Raw genomic sequence first — 16,549 nt, forward strand, 5'->3', positions numbered from 1 at the left:
CAAAAATTATTGGAATGGTACCATAATAATAATGTTACTGGAGTTCAACTTGATAAACTTTTAAAAATGTTTGAATTCGGAAAATCTAGATCTTCAGTAGGATATTAAGTCCAAGTTTGATAATGGAGCTTAAATTTGGCGGTACAAGGGACAGGGAAGGTTTTGCGTCCCACATTCATTTAAATGAAACATTATTCGGTAAGTGTTTTACAAACTTACAATCATATTTTTAAAAAATTACACATTTCTTTCTGATTATTATGTTTTATATTATATTTTCTCATTATTATATTTTTAGAGTCACAAAGGAGGGACGGCTACCGCTTCACCGACCACATAAAAAACCTTTGACTGGCCTTCTCTAGGGCTAAGAACAAAACTTACAAGGCTAAAATATAGCAGAAATGATACGAGAAGAAAAAAACGACTCGGAGTAATTATAGTAATTATAATTAATTACAATAACTTTTAAATACATAAATAAAAATTGGAATTGGAAAAAGAAACGGTTCCCAATAGCTTTTTTGGGAACGATAATATTTGGGTAAGACTATTAGAAGGCATGTTTTGGAATCATTCTAAATGTGTTCTTGTGGAAGGAATCAATATTCATTCTTTAGAACTGTGTTACGCAATGCTTGCTTTGGAAGCTATCCAGAAAGGTTTCCGAGGAACGTTTCTAAGATCATTCTAACAGTGCGCTGTAGAATGCTTCATTCGTAAAGTTCAAATGGAAGGGAAAGCCGAGCGTTTCCGATGTTGAAACTACCTTCCAATGGAACGCATTAAGACTCGCTCTTAGATCGGTTCTAAAAGAAGACTTGCTTTTTGTCCCGTCTCGAACAAAAAGGAAAGGGAGCTTTCAGGGATCTGGAATGCGTTTTTCGCATGCAAAGGAAGCGTAAAAGAACACATCCTGGAAGCGTGTTTTTTCCGACTGGGCGTGCAAATTACTAACACAACGGTGTGTTGATGTAAAACGTCGACGCCGGCAGAGCTCTGTGCACGTTAACGCCCAAAACGTAGAATTCTCGCGAAACCTGCAGATAAGAAAAACATTGTCATATTTTCATTTTGGGGGTTTGAAATCAATTGATTTACTAATGTCCATATATGTATGTAAATAAATACTGCGTTCCCCACTCTAGACAATGTTTAGAAATCTGAGCCTTGGCCTCGACGTAAGCAGAACTCTGTCGGCATCCATGTGTTTCATATACATACATATGTATGCAAATTAAGTTTATCACTACTAATATTGTTAAAAAAATATATATTTTATTTTTTGTAACCTGGTGTTAAACCTTTTTATTTAATTTCACAAGTGCAATACACTTTATTTTTCACATTCGAATTTCTTACTTCCGAACTGTTTCTTGATCAAAGATGGAATCCCGGCTTAATTCCAAAATATTATCCAACGAACCTCGGCCAGAAGCGTTTCTTTGAGCTTCTAGAACTTTTCCTCTTGTTTAGAATATAAGCTTAGGATGAAATCATGGCATCCTATTGTGAAATTCAAATATGCTGACCGATGCAATTTGTTTGGGCTTGGATCGCAATAGTTTGAACTTAGAACGCAATTGATTGGGCTTCGAGTGGAAACTTATGTTTACTTTAAGATTTGTTTGTTTATCTTGGTAGGGAAACCAAGAGCGGACCCCAAAGCCAAAGGCATGGGCAAAGACAAAGGCAAATGCAAAGGCATAGGCAAAGATTGTTTAAATTGAATTTAATAAAAATATCTTATTAATTCCACACGCGGCCCGGTTTCACGGGTTGGTTAACTTGCATGCATTTGATAAATTTTGTTAATTGCTTTAAAAAATATAAAAACACGAGCGGCAAATTTTTTTCTTTCACGAATAATTTACGGATAAATAACGGCAAATCTCCAGTAAAAAAAATTTTTTAAATTTTGGAAAAGTTCAAGTTAAGTAAGATGTTCTGCTAACTTGATATCAAAAAAAAATTGAGCGGCAAATTTTTTTCTTTCACGAATAATTTACGGATAAATAACGGCAAATTGTCGATAAGAAAAAAGTTTAAATTTCAAAAGTTGTTCTGCTAACTTTATGCACATTAATTTAGGCGTTTTACTAAACACAAGCTCATGTGGACAGTAGTCATGTACCATAGAGGGTGTAGTGTTAAAACAATATGTAAAGTAAATAAGCCAAACATCCCAATCTGTTTTGTCGGACGAGATATATGATCTAACGTATTCGTTAAATGTTCTGTGGCTTCTTTCGATTATACCTAAAGTCTGGTGGTGGTGTGCGGTAGAAGTTATGTTTTCGATGTTTAGATATTTACATAAATTATTGATTGCTGAATTCTTATATTCGGTTCCCATGTCCGTAATAAATGTATTCATTGGACCGTACATGGAAACATGTACATGTATTCATTGGAAACATTGAAATGATTCAAATATATGTTTTGCTACAGTTTTTGCACTTTTATCCGGTATTGGAATGGCAATAAGGTATTTGGTTAAGTCACAAATTAAGGTGACTGCGTATTCCTTTCCTTGCTCTGACTTAGGTAATGGACCGATCGCATCCACTAACACTCTATCAAATGCCTTAAGAAGTGTTTCTGTAATGGTCAAGAGCGTTTTTGTATGTTTCGTTGTTTTGGCCGGTTGGCATTGAATACATTTTGAATAATACGCTTGCAGAGGGTATTATAATAAGGAGACATTTCCGACCCTATAAAGTATATATATTCTTGATCAGTACCACTAGGAGAGTCGATCTAGTCATGTCCGTCTGTCCGTCCGTTACTGCGCAAACTAGTCTCTTAATTTTAAAGCTATCTGCCTGAAACTTTCCCAAAAGTTGTCTTTCTATTGCAGGTTGTACTTAAGTCGGAACGAGCCGGATCGGACGACAATAGCATATAGCTCCCATAGGAACAATCGGAAAAGAATTTTAAAAACAAGAAAGAAAGCAAACTTCGGCAAGCCGAAGTTCATATACCCTTGCAGCTATTGCAAGAATAAAACATTTTTGAAAACATTAACATTATGATTTACTTGCGTATACGTTGAAAAACATTGAAGCTATGATGATTTGCAGCTCAATTATTAGAGTTATTTTATATATTTTTATTATTTCTATTTTGATGAAATTTAAACTAAAATTCTAAAATATTTAACCAATACTATATGTCGAAAAACTAAAAAAAAAAAATTTAAGAAAACCGCAAAGTTATAATTTTTGTATTTTTTTCCGATTGTTCCTATGGGAGCTATATGATATAGTCCTCCGATTTAAATGGAATTTAAACCGTAATTCTGAAATATTTAACCATTACTATATCTCGAAGAACTTAAAAAAATATATGAAAAAACAGTAAATTTATAATTTTTTTCTATTTATTTTTTCGATTATTCCTATGGGAGCTATATGATATAGTCGTCCGATTTTGATGAAATTTAAAACGTAATTCTGAAATAGTTAACCTTTACTATATCTCGAAGAACTAAACAAAAAATTAAAAACAGCAAAGTTATAATTTTTTCACTTATTTTTCCGATTGTTCCTATGGGTGCTATATGATATAGTCGTCCGATTTTGATGAAATTTAAATCGTAATTCTGAAATATTTAACCATTACTATATGTCGAAGAACTAAACAAAAAATTAAAAAACAGCAAAGGTATAATTTATTTTTCATTTATTTTTCCCATTGTTCCAATGGGAGCTATATGCTATAGTCGTCCGATCCGGCTCGTTCCGACTTATACACTATCTGCAATAGAAAGACAACTTTTGGGAAAGTTTCATGCATATAGCTTTAAAAGTGAGAGACTAGTTTGCGTAGAAACGGACGGACAGACAGAAAGACGGACGGAGAGACAGACATGGTAGATCGACTCTGCTAGTGATGCTGATCAAGAATATATATACTTTATAGGGTCGGAAATGTCTCCTTCACTGCGTTGCAAACTTCTGACTGAAATATGATATAGTCGTCCGATTTTGATGAAATTTAAAACGTAATTCTGAAATAGTTAACCATTACTATATCTCGAAGAACTAAACAAAAAATTAAAAAACAGCAAAGTTATAATTTTTTTCACTTATTTTTCCGATTGTTCCTATGGGTGCTATATGATATAGTCGTCCAATTTTGATGAAATTTAAATCGTAATTCTGAAATATTTTACCATTACTATATGTCGAAGAACTAATAAAAAAATTTAAAAACATCAAAATTATTTATTGTTTTTTGTGTTTTTTTCCCGATTGTTCCTATGGGAGCTATATGCTATAGTCGTCTGATCCGGTTCGTTCCGATTTATATACTACCTGCAATAGAAAAACAACTTTTGGGAAAGTTTCATGCAGATAGCTTAAAAACTTAGAGACTAGTTTGCGTAGAAACGGACGGACAGACGGACATGGCTAGATCGACTCTGCTAGTGATACTGATCAAGAATATATACTTTATAGGGTCGGAAACGTCCCCTTCACTGCGTTGCAAACTTCTGACTGAAATTATAATACCCTCTGCAAGCGTATAAAGTGCGGTCAAGAACTGGCACTAGAAAAATAAATACGAAAATCAAACCATAATATTTCCCAAAACTTTTAACAAAGTGAAGGAAAACTGAAAAAAAATTCCTCTTAACAAGTGGAAGAAACCCAAAGTCTGCAACCCAAAATCTAAGCAAGTAGAAGAAATCTAAAATCTGCAACCCAATATCTAAGTGGAAGAAACCTAAAATCTGCAATCCAAAATCTAAAAAAAATCCTCTTAACAAGTGGAATAAACGAAGTCTGCAACGGGAATTGCAAAAAATTACTCCCTAAGAAGACAACAGCAGCGGCAGCGATAACGGCAGCAGCAGCGACAGCGGCGGCAGCGACAACAGCAGCGGCAGCGACAACGGCTGCGGCAGTACCAGTGGCGGCAACAGCCGTCGGCAAAACATAGAACTTGAAGACGAAATAAATATAAGAACATGTGAGTAGGCTTTTTGTTCTAAGTGTTCGCTAATGCAAATATTTTAAAAATAAATTTCATTGACACTTAAAAACGAATAAATTTCAAATTTTCCTATAATAAAATAAACCAATTATATTTTTTGGAGAATTTTTAGTAATAAAAATTTTTATTTTTGGTGCCTAATTTCCGTCAAAAAAAATAAAAATCATTTTTTTAATAAAACGTTCTTTTTGATATTTAAATTTTGTTGTAAAAAATAATAGGTGCAAAAGTGTTTTTTAACAAACCCTTGATTGAATTTTGTGGCACCCACGATATTTTTTTTATTCTGACTCATGTTTAGAAATAGCGACAACCTCTCATCAGACGAAGAAGTTCTAGAAGAATACAAAAAACTTTTGAAGACAGGAGTAGAAAGGCAGAAATCAGAACAGAATCAATCTGAAAGAGATTGTCACCCATCGACCAGCAGGGTACCGAGACAGTGTTCTTGACTTTAAAAACGCACGAACCCAGAACACAGAAGAAATGCAGGCTAAACAAATTGCGAGCATTGAAGCTGCCACAGCCTAAGAGCTCCAAAGGCAACAGGAGTTATTCGATGAAAAATTAGTTAAAATTATGGGGGAGTTATGCTCATTAAAGAATAAAACTCCGAAAATTCAGACTTTCCTGGAAATAGAAATAAAACCGGCAAAGAATGTAACGAACCCCTGGACATGGTAAAATCTGTCCCGGAATTCGACGGGAAGCAGGAAAACTATGTTTCCTGGAGGCAGGCTGCTACTGCAGCATATAAGGTATTTGAGCCATACAAAGGCAGCAGCCGACATTACCAGGAATACTTAAAAATAAGGTACGGGACGCGGCAGCGGCTGTATTAGCCTCATTTAACACAGTGTTTAATTTTCTTGCCATACTGGCAAGGTTGAAATTTACGTATGCGGACAAAACTCCAGCACACGTAATTAAACAAGAGTTAAGGCTATCAAGACAGGGAGAACTGCCCCTTCTTAAATACTATGATGAGATCGAACGGAAGCTAACGCTTGTTACCAACAAAACAATCATGACTCACGACGCAACCGCGGCGGCAGTCCTAAATGAACAGCACAGAGATGACGCTTTACATGCGTTCATATCTGGCTTAAAAAAGTCATTGAAAATAGCCGTTTTTCCGGCGCCACCAAGAGACTTTCCATCAGCCTTGGCATTAGCTCAAGAAGCTGAGGCAAGTAATGACAGAAGCGCTTTCGCAACCACCTTCGCCCGCCCTAGCGAGGAAAAAATATTTAGGCCGAGCGACAAACGGGGTGGAAAAACTATGAACAGAACCAAAGCCAGGGGGTGATATAAAAGAACCCTCACTTTGTCAGGACCCAAAAGGGAGCAACTAATCAGAGCGGTTCTTTTAAACAAAAACCATATAATAGCGCAGGTCCAAGCCAACCAGCGCCAGAACCAATGGAGGTCGACACCTCCACCAGGTTCAAGCAGCCCACGGCGTGGCAAAGGGGGTCGACACGATCCCAACAAAAAATAAACTTCATGCCGGAAGAAAAAACCGACGATGAGGAATATGACTTCGTTGCGCAAGCAAGCACCACGGAGATAGACTCGTCCTCTAGCTGGAGAAGACTCCTGCAATTTTTTAGAATAAAATCCCTGCTTCCTTACATTACACGTACGGTAGCAGGAAAAGAAATGAAACTATTAATCGACACAGGCACCTCTAAAAATTACATTACTCCACTCCCGGGGCTGAAAGGCATCGTGGCAGCGGATAAACCCTTCACAGTAAAGTCGATCCATGGCTTTACTAAAATAGATAAAAAAATGTCTAGTTTCAGTGTTTAACGTAAAAACAACCTTTTCCATTCTTAACGACCATAAAGATTTTAACGGCATTATCGGACTCGACTTATGTTTGCGCACTCAGCGCTTGTATTTAAATCACTAGTTGTAGGGCGAGAGCGGGAGCCAATAAAGCTTTCGTCCGTTCGCTCTTGCGAATTCGCACCGTCTCTCGCCACCGTAGCATAAGTAAGGTTCTAAGAGAAATTATTGAAATATAATAGCGAGTGATCAATCGAATATCATAGTAGCCACTCCTTTTCGTCCCGCTTTCGAAATAGTTTTCACAAATTCGCAATTTAACATCGTCGAACTACTGCAGTCACAAGTTTTCGCGTCGTTAATACAAAACAGTATTAAATTTTCATGGTGACCCCGACGTGATGAGCAGTAGAGTTCGCGAGTTTAAATTTTTTTTCGGTGAAAAACTATAAACATTACCAACAAAAACCAAAATCAATTTATTCGTGTCGGTTCGGCCAATAAATTAAATTCAACAATATTTCGTCGCTGTAAATTTTCTGCCGTTCCTTGTAGTTGCGCCTGACATTTCGGCAAATTTAATTGCTTATTTTGCTGCTGCCGCCAAATGGAAGTTAAAAAGGAAGTTGCAATTATCAAGTCGGCCATCCAGGTATAGAGTGCCAAAAGTTGAAAGTTAATCTGTGACGTTTTATCAATTGTGTTTTGGCCAATCTTTCAACTTTTTGCATTCGTGTAAAAATCGGTAGATAGTGAGCATTCTAACCAAGAAATAAAAATTTGCATGTACTAACAAACAAAATTCTATAATAAAAATAATATATTTCGAATTATATGTGAATCGCTTTGGCCAAAAAACAAGCAAATAAAATACTCGTCGTCGACCCAATTAGTGCGAACTTAATTCCCCCAATTTTCGTCGTAGTGAGCACCAATTTAGGGTATAAATAAAACAGCTGGAAAAAAGTGCAAATTATGAAAAGTGTAGCTCTCAAAAATTAGCGGCAATAACTTTCGCCGCAGTTTGTCCGAACATTTTCCCGCGCTTTTCAGAATTTTCCCGCGCTTTTCCAATTTTTCCGCGCTTTTAATAATTTTGCGCGTATTTCGGCGTCAGGCTTGTATATTCGTTGCCCTTAGTTATCGGTCAGTGTATCATTCTCCGTTAGCATTTGCCTAGGAAGAGCCGCTAGCCGCGTACACATACACACGCACACCGACACCGCTGCCGCTATTTCGAGTTATCTTTTGTCGTTTTCGTTCTCGATCGCTGCAGCAGTGCAATTTTCGGTCTGCCTAAATGTTTGTTCGTTTTTTCGGTACGCTTGAGCTTGAGCGTTAGCTCCCCTACAGTGCGTGCGTGCGGCATATACTGTCGCAGGGTTTATATAAAAAATATAAAAACCGATTTAGATATTTTTCGCTGTAATTCTCTCGGCACTTAGCTCCCTTACACCGTGTGCGATCGGTATATTACTCGTTAATTTTTTATTATATTATTTAACAAATAAATAATTTAATAAAAATAAATATTTAACACCTCTTCGATACCAACCAAATAAATACAAATAAACGCAATGGCAACTAAGGATATCGAAGAGCTTAAACATCAACGAGATGTCTGCATGAAAAGTATTAACCGAACTTAACGCCACTTAAAAGAAGCTAAATTATCTATAAATCCGGTCGAGCTTGAGTGTCGATTAGAGATTCTAAATACGCACATTGAAAATGCTTCACTTTTGCAAAACCAAATAGAAGTGAAAGATACAAAAGATGTATACCGCGAAGAGTTGGAAGAGAGGGCCGTAATGACAAAGTCATTGCTGATTTCAATTTTAAATAAGTGCAAACAAAATAATATCGAGAAATCCGATCCGCCAGCAAATCGCCCGCCTCAATGCCGTCTACCGAGCGTTGCTCTCCCAACTTTTAGCGGAAAACACTCCGAATTTAAAAATTTTATAAGCCTTTTCAAAACTTTCGTTGAGAAAGATGACACTTTACACGATATTGAAAAATTCAATCATTTAATTTCGTGTTTAGCTGGAGACGCTTTAGGAACAGTTAGGGCCTTTCAAGTCACTGCGGAAAATTATCCCAAAGCCATTGCTAGCCTGTAGCGGGTGTACGATAATGATTGTCTTATTTTTTTTGACAACATATCGACACTTTTAAATTTGCAAAAAATTTCCCAGCCTTCAGCTACAGCCTTGAGAACCCTCATCGACACGGTCACAGCCTTGTATGACTCCTTGCTGTCTATTGGGGATGATAGACGCATTTCTAATGCTACTTTAATACATCTGGTAATGAGCAAGGTCGATGCAGGAACTAAAAGAAAATGGGAAGAACAGTTAGATTATACTTCGCTTCCACTTTGGAGCGAATGTGAGGCGGCCCGGCGATACCAACACATGGTAGCGGAAGAGGCTTCCAAGCCCAAAACTGTTCAACAGACCCAATCTAACCCTAAGAAGAATGGAAATAGGAGTTTTTCGTTTGTCGCTGCCAGGAACCACTCTGTTCAATGCATGTATTGCAACTCAGCTGAACATCAGATTGGAAACTGCGCTTCCTTCGCAGCCCTAACAGTTCAGCAATGATTCGATTTCGCAAAAATAGCACCCTTATGCATTAACTGCTTAAGAAAGGGTCACACGGTCAAAAAATGCAAATCGAACAGATGTAGTGTGTGCAATTCCTCACATCACACTTTGCTACACATATATTCCCCAAACACAAATCTCGCGTTGCCACCCCCTTCTCAGCCCACGCACATGCAGGAGTCTCCATCCAAGTCGCATGTTTTGCATGCGAATGCATTGGATCGAGTCATTCTTGCAACTGCGGTTGTGAGCGTCCAAACCAAAAGCGGCGAGTTTGTATTAGCTCGAGCGTTGCTCGACTCTGGTTCACAAATAAATTTGTTGACCGACGAGCTCGCTCAGAGGCTCAAAGTTACAAGAGAGGACGTGTGCATTGGTGGAACTAATGCCCAAGCCACAAAAAAAATACACACGATTGTGAAGTCGCGAGTAGGGAACAGCCAATTGTCGTCCGATTTTTGGATTATGAAAAATATTTCTGGTTATTATCCGGATCAAGCGGTAAACACCAGCGGGTGGAGGGTGCCTGAAAATATTCAGTTGGCAGATCCATTCTTCTTCAAGCCCCAAAAAATAGATATGCTTATCGGCGCTGAATTATTCTTTGAACTTTTATCTATTGGCCAGATAAAGCAGGGGCCTGAATTCCCCATCTTACAAAAGACAGTTCTCGGCTGGATAGTGTCAGGGAGATGTGCCTCCGAAAATAATAAAAACGCTGAAAAAATGGTACATCTCAGCTGCCAGGAGGAAGCGTTGGAGTCAATTGACACAACCCTGCAGAAATTTTGGTCAGTGGCGGATTTGCCGCCCAAGGCTAAAGTCCATACTCCTGAGCAACAACTCTGTCAACAACACTTTGAGAAAAATACTCAAAGATTGTCGTCCGGTGGATTTTCGGTTCGTTTGCCGTTTAAATCTGACCCAAATACTCTTGGTTCGTCATACGAAGTTGCGAAACGTAGATTTTTATCGCTAGAAAGGAAATTGTCAAAGGACCCTTCGCTGAAGAAGATGTATATTGAATTCATGGATGAATATATTTCACTGTCCTCCACCAATGACCAAATTCCGATTACTCCGCTCTATTTCATTCCGCACCAATGCGTTTTACGGCCACAAAGTACTTCAACTAAGTTGAGAGTAGTTTTCGATGCATCGAGCCGTACTTTTACGCAGGTAGCGTTGAATGACATCTTGATGGTAGGCCCAACTATTCAAGAGGAGCTGTACTCGACTCTGCTTCGGTTTAGATTGCATAAGTTTGCCCTTGCGGCCGACGTCAAAAAGATGTACCGCCAAGTGATGGTGGACGAAGCTGATCGTAACTTCCAGCTCATAGTATGGAGACGAGATCCTTCTCAGTCCCTGAAAATCTTTAAGTTGAACACCGTTACATATAGAACTTCGCCAGCACCCTTTTTGGCGATTCGGTGTTTAATGCGGATAGGAGAGATGGCGCAAGCAACTCATCCAAAAGCCGCAAAGGTTATTCAGAATGTTTTTATGTTGACGATTTGTTGACTGGCGCCGGATGCGTTGAGGACCTGCAAAGCCTTCGAGACGAAGTTTCTCAGGTCTTGCAAGAGGCAGGCTTTGAATTGGCAAAGTGGTTTTCAAACTGCCCAGAGTTATCCGCATCTGATAGCGCTGTAATGCCACTTATGGCAGACTCAGACGTAACCAAGACCCTTGCCGTGGTTTGGTTACCGGTTAAAGATTATTTTCAATTTCGGTTGGATGACTCTTTCCTGGATCTTCGCGCGACGAAACGAAATATTTTGTCGGTGACTGCTCGAGTTTTCGACCCACTTGGCCTCTTGTGTCCTTCGGTCACAAAGGCAAAGATGTTGTTGCAGGAACTGTGGCTTCGAAAATTAGATTGGGACGAGTCGCTACCGATGTAGTTGCTCACGTCGTGGGAGACGTTTAAAGGGACGCTTCTGCAGCTGCCTAAAATTAAGATATCGCGATTCGTCAACACAGATCAACAAGTCCCGATTCAAATACATGGTTTCGCTGACGCTTCCATGCGAGCGTATGGAGCGTGCATCTACGTTCGGACTCAAACTGCTGAAGGTTTGAAAGTGTCTTTATTGACCGCCAAATCGAAAGTAGCTCCCCTCAAGACGAAAACTTTGCCTCACCTTGAGCTGTGTGCAGCTCACCTTTTAGCAGATCTCTGTAATCGTGTCAGGTTGCTAAATTTTCCCTTTACACTGGATTAAAACCCATCCCTCGTCGTTGTCGGTTTTTGTTTCAAACCGGGTTGAAGAAATTCAGGAATGGTCGGAGAAAGCAGTTTGGAGACATGTTCCCACGAAAGTCAACCCAGCAGACATAGTGTCCCGAGGATGTGACGTAGAAGAGCTTACAACGTCCATTTGGTTCGGTGGGCCTTCGTTCTTGCTGGACTCAGAAAATAATTGGCCTGTAAATAAACATTTCGAACTGCCGGCTGATGTAATGTCGATGGAGCTACGCAAATCGGCAATAGCTCTCGTAGTCAGCCCAGAGCCAAATTATGTTCTTCAGAAAATAGAGTCCTTTTCGTCGCACCTGAAGCTTCTGAGAGTGTTCGTGTGGGTTTTTCGTTTTATTCAAAGGTGCAGAAAGGTGTCGAAGCCCTTTGAAAAAAGTATTTCGCCAAGAGAACTGGATTTCGCTTTTGATAAAATTGTCGAAGTTATCCAATTTCACGAATTCAGGGACGACATAAGTAAAATTCGGAAAAATAAACCGGTAGCAACGAATATTCAAAAGTTAAACCCTTTTCTTGAATGCTCCTATCCCGTACGAAGCCAAATTCCCGTTGTTGCTGTCTAAAAGCTTACAGTTCGTCAGATCCTATGTGTCATACCTGCACGTTACGAACTGTCACGCTGGCCCACGAGCTCTCGTAAGTCGTCTGCGCGAGAAAATCTGCCTAGTTAATGCTCAAGAAGTCTGCCGACGAACAGTTCGGTCGTGCATGCGCTGCTTTCGCTGTAAGCCGCAACTCTTGACGCAAATTATGGGAAACTTGCCAGCAGATAGACTTCGAGCTCTCCGCCCGTTCAATATTTGTGGCGTTGATTTTTGTGGTCCCTTCGGCACAACGTATCGTATCCGTGGTAAGCCGCCGTACGTGGCCTTGTTCGTCTGTTTTGCGTCCAAAGCGGTCCACTTAGAATAAGTGTCTGACCTAACCACTGATGCGTTCTTGTTGGCATTTCAAAGGTTCGTGAGTCGTCGCGGGATTCCGGAGAAGGTGTGGAGCGACAACGCCACCAATTTCGTCGGCGCAGATCGCCACATGAGAGAGTTCCGAGCCCGTCTGGAGGAGCTGGGGGGCGGTATCGAAACATTCGCATCAAAAAAAGGATGCGAGTTTGGGTTCATACCGCCCAGAGCACCGCACATCGGCGGACTATGGGAGGCAGGTGTGAAGTCTGCAAAGCACCTGTTCCTTCGGACGGTAGGCCAAGACCTCTTGACCGCGGAGGAGCTCGGAACTCTGCTCACCAGCGTGGAGGCCGTGCTCAACTCCAGGCCCCTCGGCGCTCTAAGCAGCGACCCGAACGACGGCGAGGCCCTGACCCCCGGGCATCTGCTCATCGGCGGCCCTCTTCTGGCCCCACCATCAGCGGCGCTCCCGGACCAGATCAGCCTCACCGGCTTGCGACGATGGCGAGGTGTCTCGTCTCTCAGGCACAGGTTTTGGCAGCGATGGTCCCGGGAGTACATCTCCAACCTCCAGCAGCGGTCCAAGAGGCACCAGGGGGAGCCTAACCTCGTCGTGAATGCGCTCGTCGTCGTCGCAGAAGACAACCTTCCGCCCCAGCAGTAGAGGATTGGCCGCATGGTAGCTGTGCACGCCGGCAGCGATATCAAGGTTCGCGTGGCGGACGTCAGGACGCAGGACGGGGAATATCGGCGAATATCCACCGACTGGCCCTGTTGCCCGTTCTGGGCTGAAGGACGTCGTCCCTTCAGAGGGGGCGGTGTTTGCGCACTCAGCATTCGTCCGTTCGGTCTTGCGAATTCGCACCGTCTCTCGCCACCGTAGCATAAGTTAGGTTGTTATTGAAATACAATAGCAAGTGATCAATCGAACATCATAGTAGCCACTCCTTTTCGTCGCGCTTTCGAAATAGTTTTCACAAATTCGCAATTTAACATCGTCAAACTACTGCAGTCACAAGTTTTCGCGTCGTTAATACAAAACAGTATTAAATTTTCAACTTACTTAAACAAGTGAATGCGAAGCTCGATTTTACCAAAAATGTTCTGCACATTAGCAATGGAACTGAAAAGATCCAGTTTGCTAAAGCGGAAAACGTTAACTTCATAAAAATCGATGACGAGGACGTTCCTCTGGCAATTAAAGCCACCTTCTATAAAATGATTGTAAAAAATCATAAAGCCTTCGCCGATCCGGACGAAGCGCTGCCTTTCAATACAAACACATTGGCAACGATTAAAACGGATGGGGAACCGGTTTACTCTAAGTCAGACTTCAAAAAGCCATTTGACTTGACGACTGATGCGTCAGGCTCTGCATTGGGAGCAGTACTATCACAAGATGGCCGCCCCATCACTATGATATCACGAGCGCTGCGGGACAACGAAAAAAATTATGCAACCAACGAGCGAGAGCTCCTCGCTATAGTTTGGGCACTGAAATACCTCCGGAATTACTTGTACGGAGTGAAAGGCTTGCAGATCCTTACCGACCACCAGCCACTTACCTTTGCCGTCTCGGACAAAAACCCTAACGCGAAACTAAAACGCTGGAAAGGGATTATCGACGATCACGGCTCGAAATTAGTTTATAAACCTGGCAAAGAAATCCTTGTGGCAGACGCGCTGTCTCGCCAGAACATAAACGTCTTAGAAGACGAAATAGAATCAGATGTAGCAACCATACACAGCGAACAATCACTGACATACACCATAGAAACGACGGACAACCCAGTACACTGTTTCCGGAACCAAATAGTAACTGAGGAAGGAAACAGCTCCGCTGTTGACACATTCATCTTGTTTAAAAGCAAGGTGCGACACGTAATAAAAATTTCTAACCGAGAAAATCTGCTTAACACTTTACAAGATTTAGTTAATGTTGAGGTGGTAAACGCAATATATTGCTCCCTACCGATCTTGGCATTTATTCAACATCGACTAGTCGAATTGTTCCCCAGCACGTCATTCAAATATACGAAAAGCTTCGTGCAGGACATAACGGATACAACTAAGCAAAGGGAAATTGTCATAGCAGAACACAACAGGGCTCACCGAGCAGCACAAGAAAATGTAAAGCAAATCTTGAGGAACTTTGTTTCCCTAAAATGCTTCGGTTAGCAACGGAAACAACTTTGAATTGCAAGACCTGTTCAATGGCAAAATACAAACGCCATCCATCTAAGCAAGTGGAAGCAGAAACACCGATACCTTCTTTTGTGGGGGAAATTCTCCACATCGACATTTTTTCAACAGATGGAACCCTTTTTCTAACATGCATCGATAAATTTTAAAAATTCGCCACGGTGCACGCTATCGCATCGAGGGCCATAGTGGACGTAAAATCCCCTATACTGCACATAATAAATTTCTTCCCAAAAATCCAAACAATTTATTGTGATAACGAAAGGTCGTTCAACTCCGAAACAATTAAATCGATACTCATGAATCATTTCAATATAACTATCGCCAACGCCCCGCCCCTACATAGCACCTCAAACGGTCAAGTAAAAAGGTTTCATAGCACCCTGGCGGAAATAGCCAGATGCTTGAAAATAGAGGGCAACTTAAGCGATACGACCGAACTAATTATATTGGCAACCAACAAATACAACAATTCTATCCACTCAGTAACCAACAAAAAACCCAAAGAGATTGTTCACTCAAAACCCGCGGATTTCGAAAGCAGAATTAGGAAGAGAATCCAACAGGCTCAAGAAAAATCCCTTGACCAGGTAAACAGAGATAGGATCCAAAAGGGCTATCAAGCTGGTGAAAAAGTTTTCTTAAAGGCAAACAAACGCATAGGAAACAAGCTCTCGCCAATATGTTCGGAAAAAATCATTGAAGCAGACCTGGGGACCACGGTCCAAATTGAGGTGAGGGTGGTCCACAAGGACAATCTACGCTAACCATCTTCGCGAGATTACTGAACCCCTTTTTCTATTAGGTTAAGAAAATTCGTCTTAGTTTTTGTACTTACGGCTGTCAAGACGGACGCGACAGTAAAACTTAATGACTACACGAACGCAGACTACATCCCGATAGAAGACAACGAAATTGTCATCTGGGAGCCCTACGGATACCTACAGCACTCAACGAACGTGACGACTTATGAAGACTACGCCGACCAGACGGAAACAATGACGAAGACATTTACAGACGATCACAGGACACCAGTCATAATGGCAGACCTTACAAATATACGCAAGTTGGTGACTACCTTAAAAATCCACCATAGAGCCGCTAGGAGTATTAACTTAATCGGGACAGCACTAAAAGTTATTGCCGGCACACCCGACTTAAACGATTGGGAGCAAATAAAATTTAATCAAGAACAATTAATTAGAACAGATGAAGGACAAACAAAATTAATATCAAATTTCAGAAACGTCTAAATGAACTCACAAACTCAATGAATCAAATCCATAAATTCGAAACAGATAAAGAAACCCACCTTTTGGAAATTATTCTAGCAAAAAATAGAATTGTAATCACGGATCTAGAAAAAATTTTAATGGGCTTAACCCTGGCAAAATTAAACATTGTAACCCCAGCAATTTTGGATAGTTCCGATATTGTCGAATTGAAGGACAGGCAGCTTATTGAAAAAAAATCCTGGACTTTGAAGATGGGAACCTTGTGGCCGAATGCCCAGTGCGAAACCTTAACATCGGTCATTGCAAAACGACGGTCGGCGCCAAAACGGGACAAGCGGGACAAAACGCTGACCCGGCACCTTGGCGATAGCGCTGCAGCCAGGCAAAGGCCTCAAGCTGCAGTTGGATAGGTTCTTTAGTTTAGTCAAAAATTGTACTCCAGAGAATTAACTCTGTATAAAATACCTATGCCCTTACGGGCGTATGGAAATAAATAAAAATATAAAATAAATACCTATCGGTTTTATAATTAGTATATCATAT

Source organism: Drosophila elegans, unplaced genomic scaffold (assembly GCF_018152505.1).
Source record: "Drosophila elegans isolate 14027-0461.03 unplaced genomic scaffold, ASM1815250v1 contig_409, whole genome shotgun sequence".
NCBI lineage: Eukaryota > Metazoa > Arthropoda > Insecta > Diptera > Drosophilidae > Drosophila > Drosophila elegans.